Source organism: Bombina bombina, chromosome 4 (assembly GCF_027579735.1).
Source record: "Bombina bombina isolate aBomBom1 chromosome 4, aBomBom1.pri, whole genome shotgun sequence".
Taxonomy (NCBI): Eukaryota; Metazoa; Chordata; class Amphibia; order Anura; family Bombinatoridae; genus Bombina; species Bombina bombina.
The window spans coordinates 1,225,234,787-1,225,256,390 of NC_069502.1; the positions used below are offsets into that span (position 1 = coordinate 1,225,234,787).

Consider the following 21,604-nt stretch of genomic DNA (forward strand, 5'->3'; position numbering starts at 1 on the left):
GATATTTTTGGGTCATTTTAGCCAGAGCTGGAAATCTCAGTTTATTAACTGCCCAGTACTTCAGGGGTTTGACTGAAAGAGGTACAGTGATCTCTCCCTGGTAGGCTTCCAGCTGTATAGTTGCAGCTTTTAGAGCACTGCTCTCAGATGTACAATAATACAAATAACAGCAATTTGTATTGGCAGAACATTTTGTAGTTAAAAAACGCCACAAGATGACGTATGGGTAAGATCTGGAGGTATCGGTTTAAGTATTGGTATATTTTTCCGAGTACAAGTACTCATGCAAATCCTTAGTATCGGCACCGATACTAGTATTGTTATTTGTGCATCCCTACCAAAAATGAAATCTTCTAGCAGACTTTGATGAGATTTTAAGTTGCCACTGCATTTATTATATAGGTCGGGGTTATATATAGGTCTGTGTTATATATAGGTCAATGTTATATATAGGTAGCTGTTATATAGCTAGGTAGGTAGCCGTTGTGTTTGTTTAACCCCATTACTGCAGCACATTGCACACTACTGTAATGACACAACAGTTACACACGTTCAGTGCTGAATACCTCTTAGTATTTCTCTGAGAGCGTCATTAGTAGGTACATTTTATGTAGGCACACAGTGGGCACGGTGCTTTAGCTGCACTGATAACAGTTTTGTTTGTAACATATACAAATATACTGGATAAGGACAGTATTATTAGTAGGTACAGTTTATTTAGGCACATGGTGTGCACGGTGCTTTAGCTGCGCTGATAACGGTATTTCTTTTTAATGACACGATGAGTCCACGGATCATCTTAATTACTAATGGGATATTCACATCCTGGTCAGCAGGAGGCGGCAAAGAGCACCACAGCAAAGCTGAAAAATATTACCTCCCCTCACTCCCAACCCAGTCATTCTCTTTGCCTACGTTAAGAGCAAGGAGGTGGTAAATTAGGTGTTAGAAAAGATTCTTCAATCAAGAGTTTATTATTTTTAGATTACAAGATAGTAGTACAAGATTGTGCTGCTTTGTTCTAGTGTGTAGCCATAGTCCACATCAGTCTCTTCAGTATTGCAGTGGTGGCTTTAGAGCGATGGGAACTTGTGGGACATAATTCTCACTGCGCCTCCCATATATTTATGCTGCCCTAATCCTTATAGCCTAAGCAAGATTACTCAGGCTTTATCCTTTTTCCACAGGGCTATTTGAGGGAGAGGACCTCTCAATTCTGGTGAGCTGCCCTGCTGTCGGGCAGATTTTAAAGGTGCTGACTTTTTATTCTGGGTCTTGGAACATCTCACTTTATTGGGACATAACTCCTATATATAAAGGGAGGGGATCCTGTGACAGCATGTTGTAAGCAGGCACTGGGGCTGAGGAGACTAGAAGGTGGCTTTTCTCTGGGGGCCTTAATAACCTGGGCCGAGCAAAATAAAAAGGACTCAGTAGGAGGTGATTGTTTGGGTCACACATATGGGCTAACTTGTTATCTAACATGTGGTAGCACAATTTGCCACAAGGTTTGCAAAAGGGTTTGCACAAAGGTTCAGTTAGCTCCCGGTGGCCTATCTCTAAACATAATAATGGCGACCGGGAGATTGTTTTGTTGTAACGCCCACGATGGGCGGAGCTATGTTTAGCGCCGATTTGGGCTGCGCAATCTTCTATCTCTAGGCACAATAATAATGGGGACTGGGAGATTGAGTGTTATCACGCCCACGAGGGACGGAGCTATGTTTGAGGCCGATTTCGGCTGCGCACTCTACATCAATTCCGATCTTGGAAGGTAGAGCTTCTATTTAATTCTAGCACAGTCCTTAGTGTTTTCTTATATGTGGGTCCGGACAACGCTACAGCATGTGTTCCGGATCTGTTTATGAACAAAAAATAAAAAGTAACGTTTATTTTAAGTTACGTTTTTAAGAAAATAAAGACAGTTTGGAATGTATTAGGTTTCTGATGGACAGATGGGCACCTCAGCAAGATTAAGCTGAGGTGTAGATAGGTTCTGCAATATTTGCGTGCTAATTTAACCTATTTATTGTTTTAGGCTTGGATGCCAATGTGGTACTACCAATCCGTTTCTATTTCTCATTTATTGAGAGCTCTTTAATTGATAAAGATAGACTTGTTCTGAACCTACTCCTCCTAAGGCGCATGCTGTTTAGGAGCCTATTGACAATGGTCAAGATATGCCACATATTTCTCCTAAGGTGTCCCAAAAAATGTATAGCCCACATGCAGTGCCCTGCGTTTCCTCTCACACTCCACCTGGAGTTACTTTGCATTTAATGCATTGTCTGTTTTTCCCACGCTGTAGGGAAAAGTGCAAGAGGACATATTCCCTCAGAATAGTGTTGATTGATTCAGTTGTAGCTATTCCGAATGTTTCTTCCCGGTAACTGAAGGAGGAAGATACTTCGGTAGTATCTGATAAGGATTTCTCAGACTCAGATGGGGTAACACCTTTATCTGATCCTGAATTTGTTTTCCTTCTGTTTTAGCTTCCCTGGGTGACTCCCACACTACCAACGTAGTCTAGCCAAGAGAGCCCAGTAGGTTATACTAATATTGTGATGTGCCCTTCATGGTGGAAGTATTTCCTGTACCAGATAGGGCTATAGAGATACCCCTTTTTCTCCTACCCTTAGAAGGAAGATGATTCCCAGGGTGAATGAGAATTTCCACGCTAGCCAAGGGAGATACTATTCGCATGAAGGATAGTAGTTCCTTAAGGACCCTATGCAGGAGAAGGACCCTGTGGATAGAAGTTAGAGGGTTTAGATTGTCAACCTGCGGTTGGTATGGCTACTGTCTCCAGTGCAGCGGCGTACTGGTTTGATGCATTGTCTGTTTCTATTGGACACACACCCCTCTCGCAGGGATAGGATAAGGGCCTTTAAGTTAGTAGACTCCTTTAATACAGAGGTTTATTAAGTTGGGAGCTATGATTAAGGCTTTGCCATATTGGCTGCAGAGTACTATGGGAGATCCTTCCACTCCTTCTCCCAAGAAGAAACAGTTTAAGCCTTCCTGGAGACCCTTTCAGGCTTAGAATAGGGGAAAACAGTCCAAGAAGCCTGCTGTTGAATCAAAGATAGCAGGAGGGGCGTGCACCCGATCCGTAAGGGGGCGGGTTTTCATTTTTCAATCAGACTTGGTTTTGTGATCATGATCCCTGGGGGGTGTACATTTTGTCCAGGGATACAAATTAGAGTTCAAGTCTTTCCTCCCAGGGGCAGGTTCCTGCTTTAAGATTATTGGCAGACCAGACAAAGGGAGAGGCGCTCTTACACTGTTTACGTATCCTCTCCGACCTGGCTGACAGTTCCTGGTCCAATGCAGGAATGAGGTCGGGGATGCTATTCCTATCTGTTCGTGGTTCCCAAGAAGGAGGGAATCTTCAGACCTATTTTAGAATTCACTCAGGGTTCTCAGAGTGCTGTATTTCAAGAGGGAAACTATCTTTCCATTCTTTTTTGGTCCAAGAGGGTCAATTAAAACCACAGGGGATTTGAAGGATACATACTAAATGCATGTTCCCATCAACAAGGACTATCTTAAATTTCTAAGGTTTACCTTTCTTTCATGTAATTAGCAAGAGTCCATGAGCTAGTGACGTATGGGATATACATTCCTACCAGTAGGGGCAAAGTTTCCCAAACCTTAAAATGCCTATAAATACACCCCTCACCACACCCACAAATCAGTTTTACAAACTTTGCCTCCCATGGAGGTGGTGAAGTAAGTTTGTGCTAGATTCTACGTTGATATGCGCTTCGCAGCAGGCTGAAGCCCGGTTTTCCTCACAGAGTGCAGTGAATGTCAGAGGGATGTGAAGAGAGTATTGCCTATTTGAATACAATGGTCTTCCTCTAGGGGATCTATTTCATAGGTTCTCTGTTATCGGTCGTAGAGATTTCTTCTCCTACCTCCCTTTTTAGATCGACAATATACTCTTATATACCATTACCTCTAATGATTCTCGTTTCAGTACTGGTTTGGCTATCTACTATATGTAGATGAGTGTCCTGGGGTAAGTAAGTCTTATTTCTATTTATGACACTCAAAGCTATGGTGGACACTTTATATGTAAAGTTCTAAATATATGTGTTTAAACTTATATTTGCCATGATTCAGGATAATCAGTATTCCTTCATTCAGACTGTCAGTTTCATTTTGGGAAAATGCATATAAATTTCATTTTTCTTACCTTCAATTTTCAATTGACTTTTTTTCAAAAATTGCGGGCTGTTAGGCTCGCGGGGGCAGAAAATGCTTCTATTTATTGCGTCATTCTTGGCGTGAGACTTTTTTGGCGCAAAAAAATTCGTCATTTCCGGCGTCATAGTTGGCGCCGGAAGTTTTTTCGTAATTGCGAAATTTTTGACGTATGTGTATTGCGGACGTTTTTTTGGCGCCAAAAAATATGGGCGTCATTCTTGGCGCCAAAATGTGTGGGCGTCATTCTTGGCGCCAGTTTTTTTCACATTATTTCAGTCTCACTTTTCAGTTGCTTCTGGTTTTCTAGAAGCTTGTTTCATTTTGCATTTTTTCCCATTCCTGAAACTGCCATTTAAGGAATTTGATAATTTTGCTTTATATGTTGTTTTTTCTTTTACATATTGCAAGATATCACTACCTGACCCTGGATCAGAATCTACTTCTGGAAAAGCGCTGCATGATGTCGGTTCTACCAAAGCTAAGTGCATTTGTTGTAAACTTTTGGTAACTGTTCCTCCGGCTGTTTGTGATAGTTGTCATGATAAGCTATCAAAAGCAGATAGTATTTCCATTAGTAATAATCCATTACCTGTTGTTGTTCCTTCAACATCTAATGTTCAGGATGTTCCTGTTAATATTAAAGAATTTGTTTCTAAATCTATTTGGAAGGCTCTGTCTGTTATTCCTCCTTCTACTAAACGTAAGAGGTCTTTTAAATCTTCACATATTTCAGATGAATTTTTAAATGACCACCATCATTCTGACTTATCTATTTCTGATGTGGATCTATCTGATTCAGAAGATTCTACCTCAGATATTGACACTGATAAATCTTCATATTTATTTAAGATGGAGTTTATTCGTACTTTACTTAAGGAAGTGTTGATTGCTTTAGATATGGAGGAGTCTAGTCCTCTTGATATTAAAACTACTAAGCGTTTAAATGCAGTTTTTAAACCTCATGTAGTTATTCCAGAAGTTTTTCCAGTTCCTGATGCTATTTCAGAAGTAATTTCTCTTGTAAGGTGTATCCAGTCCACGGATTCATCCATTACTTGTGGGATATTCTCCTTCCAAAAGGAAGCTGCAAGAGGATCACCCACAGCAGAGCTGTCTATATAGCTCCTCCCCTAACTGCCACCTCCAGTCATTCTCTTGCAGCTCTCGACAAGGGAAGTAGCTAGAGAGATGTGGTGCATTAATGTATTTTGTCTTCAATCTAAAGTTTGTTATTTTCAAATGGTACCGGAGTTGTACTATTTTAGCCTCAGTCAGAAAGTTGAAGAAGAGTCTGCCTGTGGTCTTTGATGATCTTAGCAGGTTGTAACTAAGATCCATTGCTGTTCTCACACATAACTGAAGAGATGGGTAACTTCAGCTTGGGGAATAGCGTGCAGGGTCTCCTGCTATGAGGTATGTGCAGTTTTAAATTTTTCTAGAGAAATGATATGCTAGAAAATGCTGACAATACTGGATTTATTTAAGGTAAGCCTGATTACAATGATTTAATAACGACTGGTATCATGCTTGCTGTAAAGGGTAATATTTGTATTATTTACTCACATTACTGAATAGATATAACGTTTGCTTGAAGGTGTATGAACGTTTATTACATATTGGTGATAAAACTTTATTCTGGGGCCCAGTTTTTTCCACATGGCTGACTAGATTTTGCCTAGGGATAGTTTTTTAAGGCCCTCTCACTGTGAGTACAGGCTGGGAGGGACCTATTTTCGCGCCTAAATTGTGCCTTCCCTGAAGGAGTCCCCTGAACATTTAGGACCTCTCTAAAGGGTTTTTGTGCCTTCCAAAGTCGTATGGGCAGGTAGGGCCACAGTAGAGCTGTGGCAGTTTGGTGTGACTGTTTAAAAAAGTTGATATTGTTTTTTTGATCCGGTTTTGAAACTAATGGGTTAATCATCCATTTCCAAGTGGGTGCAATGCTCTTTTAGCCTATTATACACACTGTAAAAATTTCGTAAGATTTACTGCTTTTTTCACTGTTTTGCAGTTTCTGTGATTGTTTTTTTCTCTTAAAGGCACAGTACCGTTTTTATTTTTTGCTTGTTCACAGCTATTAAAGTGTTTTCCAAGCTTGCTGGTCTCATTACTAGTCTGTTTAAACATGTCTGACATAGAGGAAACTCATTGTTCATTATGTTTAGAAGCCATTGTGGAACCCCCTCTTAGAATGTGTACCAAATACACTGATTTTACTATAGATTACAAAGACCATATTCTGGCTTTAAAAAATTTATCACCAGAAGAAATTGACAAGGAGGAAGTTATGCCGTCTAACTCTCCCCACGTGTCAGATCCTATAAATCCCGCTCAGGGGACGCCTAGTACATCTAGCGCGCCCATTGCGTATACCTTGGAAGACATGGCGGCAGTTATGAATCATACCCTTACAGAGGTATTATGTAAACTGCCAGGATTGCAAGGAAAGCGAGACAGCTCTGGGACTAGAATAAATACAGAGCTCTCTGACGCTTTAGTAGCTATGTCTGATACACCCTCACATTATACTGAAGCTGAAGCAGGGGAGCTTCAATCTGTGGGTGATTTTTCTGATTCAGGGAAAATACTTCAATCTGATTCTTATATGTCTACATTTAAATTTAAGCTTGAACACCTCCGCATATTGCTCAGGGAGGTTTTAGCAACTCTGGACGACTGTGACACTATTGTAGTCCCAGAGAAATTATGTAGATTGGATAAATACTATGCAGTACCTACTTACACTGATGTTTTTCCAATCCCTAAAAGGTTTTCTGAAATTATTACTAAGGAATGGGATAGACCAGGTGTACCGTTCTCTCCCCCTCCTGTTTTTTAAAAAGATGTTTCCTATAGACGCCGCTACACGGGACTTATGGCAGACGATCCCTAAGGTGGAGGGAGCAGTTTCTACTCTAGCTAAGCGTACCACTATCCCTGTCGAGGACAGTTGTGCTTTTCTAGATCCAATGGATAAAAAATTAGAGGGTTACCTTAAGAAAATTTTTATTCAACAAGGTTTTATTCTCCAGCCTCTTGCATGCATTGCCCCAGTCACTGCTGCTTCGGCTTTCTGGTTTGAGTCCCTAGATGAGGCTCTACAGGTTGAAACCCCGTTGAAAGATATTATTGACAAGCTTAGGGCCCTTAAGCTAGCCAATTCATTTGTTTCTGATGCCGTTGTTCATTTAACCAAGCTAACGGCTAAAAATTCAGGTTTTGCTATTCAGGCGCGCAGGGCGCTATGGCTTAAATCCTGGTCAGCTGACGTGACTTTAAAGTCTAAACTTCTCAACATTCCCTTCAAAGGACAGACCCTATTCGGGCCTGGACTGAAGGAGATCATTTCTGACATCACTGGAGGAAAAGGTCACGCCCTTCCTCAAGACAGGTCCAACAAATTAAGGACCAAACAGTCTATTTTTCGACCCTTTCGAAACTTCAAGAGTGGCGCAGCTTCAACTTCCTCTAACACAAAACAAGAGGGAACTTTTGCCCAGTCTAAGCCGGTCTGGAGACCTAACCAGGCTTGGAACAAGGGGAAACAGGCCAAAAAGCCTGCTGCTGCCTCTAAGACAGCATGAAGGAGCAGCCCCCGATCTGGAAACGGATCTAGTAGGGGCAGACTCTCTCTCTTCGCCCAGGCTTGGGCAAGAGATGTCCAGGATCCCTGGGCATTGTAAATTGTGTCCAAGGGTTATCTTCTGGAATTCAAAACCTCTCCCCCAAAAGGGAGATTTCATCTCTCACTTTTATCTGCAAACCAGATAAAAAGAGAGGCATTCTTACATTGTGTTCAAGACCTTCTAATTATGGGAGTGATCCACCCAGTTCCGCAGGAGGAACAGGGTCAGGGCTTCTATTCAAATCTGTTTGTAGTTCCCAAGAAAGAGGGAACATTCAGACCAATCTTAGATCTCAAAATCTTAAACAAATTTCTCAGAGTTCCATCCTTCAAGATGGAGACTATTCGAACCATCCTTCCTATGATCCAGGAAGGTCAATATGACTACCGTAGATCTAGAGGATGCTTATCTTCACATCCCGATACACAAAGATCATCATCGTTTTCTCAGGTTTGCCTTTCTAGACAGGCACTACCAGTTTGTGGCTCTTCCCTTCGGGTTGGCCACGGCACCAAGAATCTTTACAAAGGTTCTAGGGTCCCTTCTAGCGGTCCTAAGGCCGCAGGGTATAGCAGTAGCCCCTTACTTAGACGACATTCTGATACAGGCGTCGACTTTTCAAGTTGCCAGGTCCCACACGGACATTGTTCTGGCATTTCTGAGGTCCCATGGGTGGAAGGTGAACGAAGAAAAGAGCTCTCTATCACCTCTAACAAAAGTTTCATTCCTAGGGACTCTGATAGATTCGGTAGAAATGAAGATTTACCTAACGAAGGCCAGATTGTCAAAACTTCTACACTCTTGCCGTGTTCTTTATTCCACTTCTCGTCCTTCAGTGGCTCAGTGTATGGAAGTAATCGGTTTAATGGTAGCGGCAATGGACATAGTACCGTTTGCCCGCCTACATCTCAGACCGCTGCAACTTTGCATGCTCAGTCAGTGGAATGGGGATTACACAGATTTGTCCCCTCTACTAAGTCTGGATCAAGAAACCAGGGATTCTCTTCTCTGGTGGCTATCTCAGGTCCATCTGTCCAAGGGGATGAGCTTCCGCAGGCCATATTGGACTATAGTAACGCCTTCTGGGCTGGGGTGCAGTCTGGAACTCCCTGAAGGCTCAGGGCTCGTGGACTCAGGAGGAGACACTCCTTCCGATAAACATTCTGGAACTAAGAGCGATATTCAATGCTCTTCAGGCTTGGCCTCAGCTTGCTGCGGTCAGGTTCATCAGATTTCAGTCGGACAATATCACGACTGTAGCCTACATCAACCATCAAGGGGGAACAAGGAGTTCCCTTGCAATGTTGGAGGTTTCAAAAATAATTCTATGGGCAGAGGTTCACTCTTGCCATCTATCAGCTATCCATATCCCAGGAGTAGAGAACTGGGAGGCGGATTTTCTAAGACGGCAGACTTTTCATCCGGGGGAGTGGGAACTCCATCCGGACGTGTTTGCACAGTTGATTCAACGTTGGGGCAAACCAGAATTGGATCTCATGGCGTCTCGTCAGAACGCCAAGCTTCCTTGTTACGGGTCCAGGTCCAGGGATCCCAAGGCAGCGCTGATAGATGCTCTAGCAGCGCCTTGGTCCTTCAACCTTGCTTATGTGTTTCCACCGTTTCCTCTGCTCCCTCGTCTAATTGCCAAGATCAAGCAGGAGAGAGCTTTGGTGATTTTGATAGCACCTGCGTGGCCACGCAGGACTTGGTATGCAGATCTGGTGGACATGTCATCCCTTCCACCATGGACTCTACCGCTGAGACAGGACCTTCTACTTCAGGGTCCTTTCAACCATCCAAATCTAATTTCTCTGCGTCTGACTGCTTGGAGATTGAACGCTTGATTTTATCAAAACGCGGGTTCTCCGAGTCAGACATTGATACCTTAATTCAGGCTCGAAAGCCCGTCACCAGGAAAATCTATCATAAGATATGGTGTAAATATCTTCATTGGTGTGAATCCAAGGGTTACTCATGGAGTAAAGTCAGGATTCCCAGGATATTATCTTTTCTCCAAGAGGGATTGGAGAAGGGATTGTCAGCTAGTTCCTTAAAGGGACAGATTTCTGCTCTGTCTATTCTTTTGCACAAGCGTCAGGCGGATGTTCCAGACGTTCAGGCATTTTGTCAGGCTTTAGTTAGAAGCAAGCCTGTGTTTAAACCTGTTGCTCCTCCATGGAGTTTAAATTTAGTTCTTAAGGTTCTTCAAGGGGTTCCGTTTGAACCTCTGCATTCCATAGATATCAAGCTTTTATCTTGGAAAGTTCTGTTTTTGGTAGCTATTTCTTCGGCTCGAAGAGTTTGAGTTATCTGCCTTACAGTGTGATTCCCCTTATCTGATCTTCCATGCAGATAAGGTAGTTTTGCGTACCAAACCTGGGCTTCTTCCTAAGGTAGTATCTAATAAGAATATCAATCAGGAGATTGTTGTTCCATCACTGTGTCCTAATCCTTCTTCAAAGAAGGAACGTCTATTACATAATCTTGACGTGGTTCGTGCTTTAAAGTTTTATTTACAAGCTACTAAGGATTTTCGTCAAACATCGGCATTGTTTGTTGTTTACTCTGGACAGAGAAGAGGCCAAAAGGCTTCAGCAACTTCTCTTTCCTTTTGGTTAAGAAGTATAACCCGCTTATCTTATGAGACTGCTGGCCAGCAGCCTCCTGAGAGAATTACAGCTCATTCCACTAGAGCGGTGGCTTCCACATGGGCTTTTAAAAATGAGGCTTCTGTTGAACAGATTTGCAAGGGGGCGACTTGGTCTTCGCTTCATACTTTTTCTAAATTCTACAAATTTGATACTTTTGCTTCTTCGGAGGCTATTTTTGGGAGAAAGGTCTTACTGGCAGTGGTGCCTTCCGTTTAAGTGCCTGCCTTGTCCCTCCCTTCATCCGTGTCCTATAGCTTTGGTATTGGTATCCCACAAGTAATGGATGAATCCGTGGACTGGATACACCTTACAAGAGAAAACAAAATTTATGCTTACCTGATAAATTTATTTCTCTTGTGGTGTATCCAGTCCATTGCCCGCCCTGTCATTTTAAGGCAGGTGTTTTTTATTTTTAAACTACAGTCACCACTGCACCCTATAGTTTCTCCTTTCTCTTGCTTGTCTTCGGTCGAATGACTGGAGGTGGCAGTTAGGGGAGGAGCTATATAGACAGCTCTGCTGTGGGTGATCCTCTTGCAGCTTCCTGTTGGGAAGGAGAATATCCCACAAGTAATGGATGAATCCGTGGACTGGATATACCACAAGAGAAATAAATTTATCAGGTAAGCATAAATTTTGTTTTCTAGGGAATGGAATAGTCTGGGTACTTCATTTACTCCTTCTCCAAGGTTTAAGAAATTGTACCCTTTGCCATCTGATAGATTAGAGTTTTGGGATAAAATCCCCAAAGTTGATGGGGCTATTTCTACTCTTGCTAAACGTACTACTCTTCCTATGGCAGATAGTACTTTGTTTAAAGATCCTTTAGATAGGAAGCTTGAATCCTTTCTAAGGAAGGCTTATTTATGTTCAGGTAATCTTCTGAGACCTGCTATTTCTTTGGCTGATGTTGCTGCAGCTTCAACTTTCTGGTTGGAGGCTTTAGCGGAACAAGTATTAGACCATAATGCTTATAGCATTGTTAAACTTCTTCAACATGCTAATAACTTCATTTGTGATGCCATTTTCGATATCATTAGAATTGATGTCAGGTATATGTCTTTAGCTATTTTAGCTAGAAGAGCTTTATGGCTTAAGTCTTGGAATGCAGATATGACTTCTAAGTCAACATTGCTTTCACTTTCTTTCCAAGGTAATAAATTATTTGGTTCTCAGTTAGACTCAATAATTTCAATGGTTACTGGGGGAAGGGAGCCTTTTTACCTCAGGATAAAAAATCTAAAGGTAAATATAGGGCTGCTAATCGTTTTCGTTCCTTTAGTCAGAATAAGGAACAAAAGCCTGACACTTCCTCTAAAGGAACAGTTTCCGTTTGGAAACCTTCTCCAGTCTGGAATAAATCCAAGCCTTTCAGAAAGTCAAAACCAGCTCCCAAATCCGCATGAAGGTGCGGCCCTCTTTCCAGCTCAGCTGGTAGGGGGCAGGTTACGATTTTTCAAAGATGTTTGGATCGATTCGATTCAAAGTCTTTGGATTCAGAACATTGTTTCACAAGGGTACAGAATAGGTTTCAGGGTAAGACCGCCTGTGAGAAGATTCTTTCTTTCACGCATTCCAGTAAACCCTATGAAGGCTCAAGCGTTTCTGAAATGTGTTTCAGATCTGGAGTCAGCTGGGGTAATTATGCCAGTTCCAGTTCTGGAACGGGGCCTGGGGTTTTACTCAAATCTGTTAATTGTACCAAAGAAGGAGAATTTCTTCAGACCAGTTCTGGATCTAAAAATATTGAATCGTTATGTAAGGATACCAACATTCAAAATGGTGACTATAAGGACTATTCTGCCTTTTGTTCAGCAAGGGCATTATATGTCCACAATAGACTTACAGGATGCATATCTTCATATTCCAATTCATCCGGATCACTATCAGTTCCTGAGATTTTCTTTTCTAGACAAGCATTACCAGTTTGTTGCTCTTCCTTTTGGCCTAGCTACAGCTCCAAGGATCTTTTCGAAGGTTCTCGGTGCCCTTCTCTCTGTAATCAGGGAGCAGGGTATTGCGTTATTTCCTTATTTGGACGATATCTTGGTACTTGCTCAGTCTTTACATTCTGCAGAATCTCATACGAATCAACTTGTGGTTGACATGGTTGGAGGATCAATTTACCAAAGAGTTCCTTGATTCCTCAGACAAGGGTAACCTTTTTAGGTTTCCAAATAGATTCAGTGTCCATGACTTTGTCTCTTACAGAAAAGAGTTGTCTGAAATTGGTTTCAGCTTGTCGAAACTTTCAGTCTCAATCTTTCCCTTCGGTAGCTTTGTGCATGGAAATTTTAGGTCTCATGACTGCTGCATCGGACGCAATCCCTTTTGGTCGTTTTCACATGAGACCTCTCCAGCTTTGTATGCTGAACCAATGGTGCAGGGATTATACAAAGATATCACAATTAATATCCTTAAATCCCAATGTTCGTTCTTCTTTGACTTGGTGGTTGGATCACCATCGTTTAGTTCAAGGGGCCTCTTTTGTTCATCCAACCTGGACTGTGATCTCAACAGATGCGAGTCTTTCAGGTTGGGGAGCTGTATGGGGATCTCTGACAGTGCAGGGGGTTTGGCAATCTCAGGAGGCGAGATTACCAATCAATATTTTGGAACTCCGTGCGATTTTCAGAGCTCTTCAGTTCTGGCCTCTTCTAAAGAGAGAATCGTTTATTTGTTTTCAGACAGACAATGTCACAACAGTGGCATATGTCAATCATCAAGGGGGGACTCACAGTCCTCAGGCTATGAAAGAAGTATCTCGGATACTTGTATGGGCGGAATCCAGCTCCTGTCTAATTTCTGCGGTTCACATTCCAGGTATAGACAATTGGGAAGCGGATTATCTCAGTCGCCAGATGTTACATCCGGGCGAATGGTCTCTTCACCCAGAGGTATTTCTTCAGATTGTTCAAATCTGGGGGCTTCCAGAAATAGATCTGATGGCATCTCATCTAAACAAGAAACTTCCCAGGTATCTGTCCAGATCCAGGGATCCTCAGGCGGAAGCGGTGGACGCGTTGTCACTTCCTTGGAATTATCAATCTGCTTATATCTTTCCGCCTCTAGTTCTTCTTCCAAGAGTGATTTCCAAAATCCTAATGGAGCGTTCGTTTGTACTGCTGGTGGCTCCAGCATGGCCGCACAGGTTTTGGTATGCGGATCTTGTTCGGATGGTAAGTTGCCAACCTTGGACACTTCCGTTAAGGCCAGACCTTCTATCTCAAGGCCCATTTTTCCATCAGGATCTCAAATCATTAAATTTGAAGGTATGGAGATTGAATACTTAGTCATAGAGGTTTCTCTGATTCAGTGATTAATACTATGTTACAGGCTCGTAAATCTGTGTCTAGGCAGATCTATTACCGAATCTGAAAGACTTACATTTCTTGGTGTTCTTCACATAAATTTTCTTGGCATTCTTTTAGAATTCCTAGAATTTTACAATTTCTTCAAGATGGTTTGGATAAGGGTTTGTCTGCAAGTTCCTTGAAAGGTCAAATCTCTGCTCTTTCGGTTCTTTTTCACAGAAAGATTGCTAATCATCCTGATATTCATTGTTTTGTACAGGCTTTGGTTCGAATCAAGCCTGTCATTAAGTCAATTTCTCTTCCTTGGAGTCTCAATTTGGTTCTGAGGGCTTTACAGACTCCTCCGTTTGAACCTATGCATTCTCTGGATATTAAATTACTTTCCTGGAAAGTTTTGTTCCTTTTGGCCATCTCTTCTGCTAGAAGAGTTTCTGAATTATCTGCTCTTTCTTGTGAATCTCCTTTTCTGATTTTTCATCAGGATAAGGCAGTGTTGCGGACTTCATTTAAATTTTTACCTAAAGTTGTGAATTCTAACAACATTAGTAGAGAAATTGTTGTCCCTTCTTTGTGTCCTAAGAATTCTCTGGAGAGATCTTTACATTCTTTGGATGTAGTTAGAGCTTTGAAATATTATGTTGAAGCTACTAAAGATTTCAGAAAGACTTCTAGTCTATTTGTTATCTTTTCTGGTTCTAGGAAAGGTCAGAAGGCTTCTGCCATTTTTTTGGCGTCTTGGTTAAAGTCTTTGATTCATCATGCTTATGTGGAGTTGAGTAAATCCCTGCCTCAAAGGATTACGGCTCATTCTACTAGGTCAGTTTCTACTTCCTGGGCTTTTAGGAATGAAGCTTCTGTTGATCGGATTTGCAAAGCAGCAACTTGGTCTTCTTTGCATACTTTTACTAAATTCTACCGTTTTGATGTTTTCTTTTCTTCTGAAGCAGTTTTTGGTAGAAATGTACTTCAGGCAGCCGTTTCAGTTTGATTCTTCTGCTTATAATTTCAGTTTTTTTCATTATAAGATTAAAACTTTTTGATTTGGGTTGTGGATTATTTTTTCAGCGGAATTGGCTGTCTTTATTTTATCCCTCCCTCTCTAGTGACTCTTGCGTGGAAGTTCCACATCTTGGGTATCTGCTATCCCATACGTCACTAGCTCATGGACTCTTGCTAATTACATGAAAGAAAACATAATTTATGTAAGAACTTACCTGATAAATTCATTTCTTTCATATTAGCAAGAGTCCATGAGGCCCACCCTTTTTGTGGTGGTTATGATTTTTTTGTATAAAGCACAATTATTCCAATTCCTTGTTGATGCTTTCGCTCCTTTCTTATCACCCCACTTCTTGGCTATTCATTAAACTGATTTGTGGGTGTGGTGAGGGGTGTATTTATAGGCATTTTAAGGTTTGGGAAACTTTGCCCCTCATGGTAGGAATGTATATCCCATACGTCACTAGCTCATGGACTCTTGCTAATATGAAAGAAATGAATTTATCAGGTAACATTCCAACTCGTGACTTTTTCCGACCTGGCCACAGTTCTCGTAATTTTCTCGAGGGTTCTGGGATCACTGTTGGTGGTACTCTGATTGCGGAACATTGCAGTGGCAACATTCTGGTTCTGGCGCCTTCCTTTCAACAAGCAGGATTACGCATTATTTTTCTTGCGGTCTCCTGAATGGAAGGTTAATTTGGAAAAGAGTTCCTTAGATCCAAATACAAGGGTAGGTTTCTTGTAGAACTATATTAGTCTCCTCATCAATGAAGCTGACAGTAGTCAGGAATTCAAGAATGTTTAGAATCTTGCCTAGCACGTCATTCACATCAGTGGCTCAGTGCAGGGAGGTAATTGGGGATGGTAGCGGCAATGGACTTCCTTCCAGTTGGCCATTCCACCTCAGTTCTCGGCAGTTAAAAATACTTTGGTGGTTGTCTCTGGATCTTTGCTCCCATCGAACCTGCTTTTGAAGTTCTTCTGGGTGATTGTGACAACAGATAGCCAGCCTTTGGGCTGTGGAACTGTTTGGGACCCTCTAAGAGCAGGGAACATGGACTCGGCTGGAGTTTGTTCTTCCCATAATCATTTTAAAAACGAGAGTAATCTTCAATCCTCTCCTTGCCTGGCGTCGGCTAGCTTCAGCTGGGTTTATCAGGTTTAAGTTAGATCTTACTTCATCCGTGGGGGACTTTGAGTTTTCTTGACTATAACAGAAGTAGTCAAGATAGTTCAGTGGGCAGAGACCCACAATTACTGTCTGTCGACGACTCTCATCCCAAAAAGGACTTCTGAAATGCGGTCTTCATAAGTAAATGAAAAAGTAATCTCCAGCTGTAGTGAGCAAAGTGACCTTTATTTTATATACAGGGTCCAATATAACAAAGCAACATTTCGGGCTAACAATAAGCCCTTTTTCAAGCTTGACATTAAGTGAGTGTAACAGTGTTTAAATAGCCCTAATGGCGCCAAACAATTGTGATAAATGCATAAATATCGCCAGCTAGTGGTCAAACATAGATACTGCATATAAAATTATTTTCTATATAAAAATTGTTGCAAATTATGCGTTACAAAATTTAACAGTATATCCACTAACGGATACAATGCAAAGTGATCCTAAAAGACAAGTCGAATTGTGAAAAACATCATAATATAACGTGAACATAAGTTGTGTAAATTTAATATTAAAAATAACTTTCATTTAAGATGGTGACAAATACTCATTATATTGTAATTTCATCTATATTACCTTTATATTTATAAGAACACAACCACATGTATGGATTTATTTAAAAATTAGATATATGAGAATCCTCAAAATTAGAATCCCCTATACCTTAATAAGTCAAAAAATTAAAAACAATGGATACTCAGTATATCAATGGGTTAATACCAAATCTGTACTTGATATTATTACATAATTCAACATGACCCATAAAAATGCAAAATCAACAAAAACTCAAACTTAAACACATAGGTAAAGTAAATGCATAAAAAAGACTACCAAAAAGAACCAAAATGTTAAGTATTAAATTTTTAATTTTTAAAAAATGTTTAAATCTTAAACGGTGTCCAATTGCATTCCCTATTAAGGCCTTTAGGCCATAAGGTGTTAAGTTCATTAATCCAAAGGGCCTCCCTTTTATTTAATAAAGCTTCCCTATCGCTACCTCTTCTAGGTATATGAATTTGTTTCAAAATTTGGAAACGAAGTTGGCTGATATTATGGCCGGCCTGTATAAAATGTGAGGAAACTGGAGCATCCTTACTACATCTAATATTTGACTTGTGCTCAGAGATTCTCTCACATGCTTCTCTGGTCGATTGACCAATGTATAACTGCGAACATGGACACTTGATTGCATAAATAATAAACTCTGATCTACAAGTCAAATATTCCCTAATAATGTATTTTTTACCTGCATAGGGATGAACAATGTTATCACCTTTTATCATAGAGTTGCAATTGACACATGAGAGACAAGGATAACATCCTGTACGTCGCTTGCCAGTTATGGTTCTTTGGGTATATTTACAACTGCCAACGTCTGCTCTAACTAACTGATCTTCTATGTTAGGGCTTCTTTTGTAGGCTGGCATAGGTGGCTCTGAAAATGCATTCATGTCAGACTGGCATTTCTGTAAAATATGCCAATATTTACGTATAATTTTATTTATCTGACTACTTCTAGAGTTGTGATACAAAAATCAACCTGGTTTTTTCTTTCTTTGTTGTAATGGGCCTAGTGTTAGATCTTAAAATAAGATTTTGTTTTTCTTTGTGCACAAGATCAGCAGGGAAACCTCTTTGTATACATTTTTTGTACGCGTCTATCAAGCATACGAGTGTGATTGAGTCAGTTGCTAAAGTTCTAAGGTGTGACAATAAGTATAATCAGGCTCAAATACAATTTTTTCTGGAATTGTTGGAAGTTATACTTTACATGAATTACTTTCTTTTTAGGGATGATTTCTTCTGCTATGGGATCCAATGTCGCCCCAACCTATGCCAACATCTTCATGAACAATTTTGAAGAATTTTTCGTTTATAAACGTGTATTGTTTAAGAAATTTGGAGCCACCTGGTGGCGGTTCATGGACGATGTGTTTGGCATATGGTATGGCGACATTGGATCCCTATTTTCCTTTGTTGATGATCTTAATAGATCAGTTAATGGAATTAAATTTAACTTGACATGGAATGAACAATCTGTTCAATTTTTGGATACGTGTATCTATAAGGGTGAACATGGATTGAGGGCTGATATTTATTCAAAACCAACAGATAAAAACAACACTTCGTTGTTCAATAGCTTTCATCCACCTTCTACCTTTAGAGCTATACCCAAAAGTCAGTTATTACAAGTAGATCGCATTGTGTCCGATACTGATTTAAAAATAACACGATTGGAACAAATGTCTAAAAAATGTATACAAAGAGGTTTCCCTGCTGATCTTGTGCACAAAGAAAAACAAAATCTTATTTTAAGATCTAACACTAGGCCCATTACAACAAAGAAAGAAAAAACCAGGTTGATTTTTGTATCACAACTCTAGAAGTAGTCAGATAAATAAAATTATACGTAAATATTGGCATATTTTACAGAAATGCCAGTCTGACATGAATGCATTTTCAGAGCCACCTATGCCAGCCTACAAAAGAAGCCCTAACATAGAAGATCAGTTAGTTAGAGCAGACGTTGGCAGTTGTACATATACCCAAAGAACCATAACTGGCAAGCGACGTACAGGATGTTATCCTTGTCTCTCATGTGTCAATTGCAACTCTATGATAAAAGGTGATAACATTGTTCATCCCTATGCAGGTAAAAAATACATTATTAGGGAATATTTGACTTGTAGATCAGAGTTTATTATTTATGCAATCAAGTGTCCATGTTCGCAGTTATACATTGGTCAATCGACCAGAGAAGCATGTGAGAGAATCTCTGAGCACAAGTCAAATATTAGATGTAGTAAGGATGCTCCAGTTTCCTCACATTTTATACAGGCCGGCCATAATATCAGCCAACTTCGTTTCCAAATTTTGAAACAAATTCATATACCTAGAAGAGGTGGCGATAGGGAAGCTTTATTAAATAAAAGGGAGGCCCTTTGGATTAATGAACTTAACACCTTATGGCCTAAAGGCCTTAATAGGGAATGCAATTGGACAACGTTTAAGATTTAAAACATTTAAAAAAATTAAAAATTAATAGTTAACATTTTGGTTCTTTTTGGTAGTCTTTTTTTATGCATTTACTTTACCTATGTGTTTAAGTTTGAGTTTTTGTTGATTTTGCATTTTTATGGGTCATGTTGAATTATGTAATAATATCAAGTACAGATTTGGTATTAACCCATTGATATACTGAGTATCCATTGTTTTTAATTTTTTGACTTATTAAGGTATAGGGGATTCTAATTTTGAGGATTCTCATATATCTAATTTTTAAATAAATCCATACATGTGGTTGTGTTCTTATAAATATAAAGGTAATATAGATGAAATTACAATATAATGAGTATTTGTCACCATCTTAAATGAAAGTTATTTTTAATATTAAATTTACACAACTTATGTTCACGTTATATTATGATGTTTTTCACAATTCGACTTGTCTTTTAGGATCACTTTGCATTGTATCCGTTAGTGCAGTGGAGGCTCCTCCAGTTGTGCACATTCGCACGTGAACCCCCCAGGGGGCAAGGAGGAAAAAAAAAAATGAGCCAAAAAAAAAAAAAAAAAATCAGCAAAAAAAAAAAATGTTTAATTTTTTTTGTTTAATTTTTTTTTTTTTATTAGTGTGTGTGTGTTATTATTTATTATAATATAATGTAGGCTCTGTTTTTTGTAGCCACCCCACTAGCCGCCCTCTCAGCCTGCTGTAGGACCGGTAATATTTAAAAATATTATATACCACACACAAGGATAGATTAGATTTGAAGCAGGAGGGAGCTAGGACCCAGGTGGACGCTGACGTCACCGCATCAGTCACTAGCGTCTCCTCCTCGGGCTGCTCTCACTGAGCGAGTGCGCGCACTGTGCACACCTGGCAGAGACATGGCAGAGCAGACACTGATCGCACGTGCGATCAAGCAAAACCCTATCCTGCACAGTGATCTCTATGCATCACTGTGCAGGCGTTGCTCCTCCCAGCCCGGCACTGGTAATAGAGCCCTATTCGCACAGGCTGAAGTGTGCGAGCTGACTTCAGCCTGTGCTCTGGCTCCACCCACGGTCTGCCTGTCATGGTGAGTCTCGCCTCTGATACGCTACTAGCGTCACGTGACCGCCCCCACAAGGCTCCTCCCGCTCAACGGCGCGAAAATCGCATTGAGGAGATAGCCGTTGAGCGGATAGGAGCCTTGTTTACAGAGCTCTGACCTGTTTTGTTCAACTTTACTTGCCTCTAAAAAAACGATTTAGCCCTTGCTGGCAGCAGACGTGGTGTTGTTGGTGGTGGCTGCTGAGTGCTGACACTGAGTCCAGGACTCCTGACATAAATTAATTGAATAACATAACAGACAGACTTACTTATTAATAGATAATTTTGCCAATAGTTAGCTTAAGCTGCCTTAGTAGTGGGCACTGGCCAGTGGGCCTTATTTTGCTGCAGGCCTGCAGCTGCTGAGCTTATTAGTTTAGTTTAAACTTTTAAACTAACTGTAGTTAGTTAACTTAATTAAACTTACACAACAGAGTTGAGATTACTTAGAGAGTGAGTGTGAGACAGACACCAGTGTGTGTGAGAAAAAAAAGTTATTTTTGTGTTTTAACTTAACATTTAGAGTACTTAGGTAGAGTTCTCTCTTAAAAAAATTGGCTTTAGTCAGTAAGTTTAGTGGAGTAATTTGGGAATAATAAAATAATATTTTTGTCAGCAGATTGCAATTAGAAGTTTTGCAAAAAATATTTTTTTTTTATTTTTTTTTTACAAATACAGAAAGCAGTTAAATGCTGTGCTGCTTTTGATACTACTAGTTGTTGACCGTTGACGGCTGTCACGGTTGCTTACCATTAAACATTAATACATTTAATTTAAGTATTTTAGCAGATTAATTAGCTGATTTTTGCAATTAAAAGTTTTGCAAAAAAAGAACAAAGTTTTTTTTCACAATAAAAGCAGTTAACTGCTGTGCTGCTTTTGATACTACTAGTTGTTGACCGTTGACGGCTGTCACGGTGGTTTACCATTAAACATTAATACATTTAATTTAAGTATTTTAGCAGATTAATTAGCAGATTGCAATTAGAAGTTTTGAAAAAAAAAGAACAAAGTTTTTTTTCACAATAAAAGCAGTTAACTGCTGTGCTGCTTTTGATACTACTAGTTCTTGACCGTTGACGGCTGTCACGGTGGTTTACCATTAAACATTAATACATTTAATTTAAGTATTTTAGCAGATTAATTAGCAGATTGCAATTAGAAGTTTTGAAAAAAAAGAACAAAGTTTTTTTTCACAAAAAAACCAGTTAACTGCTGTGCTGCTGCTGATACTAAAATTAGGCAGTAAACCGGCATATTTAACATTTGATATTTTATATATAGTGAGCTATATTATTATAATTATTATAAGATATTACCTATTAGTTGTAGTTGATATTTTCTAACAGCTGCCTGCAATATATTTTATAACAACCAGCACCGCAAAACTACTTGCCGTTGCCTACTAGTGTTGTATATTTTCTAATAGCTGCAGAGCTACCTACCTACAAGTTATATATTACATAACAACCGCCAAACTATTAAACTATTACTGCAAGTTGAGTTGTATATTTTCTAATAGCTGC

The 21,604-nt window shown here is 40.0% G+C and overlaps 1 protein-coding gene across 1 annotated transcript in view; it reads left to right on the plus strand.

The window, feature by feature from the left end:
* Nucleotides 1-21,604, plus strand: part of XPO5 (exportin 5) — a 630,805-nt gene that overhangs the window by 287,587 nt on the left and 321,614 nt on the right. The gene's annotated exons all lie outside the window — the stretch shown is intronic.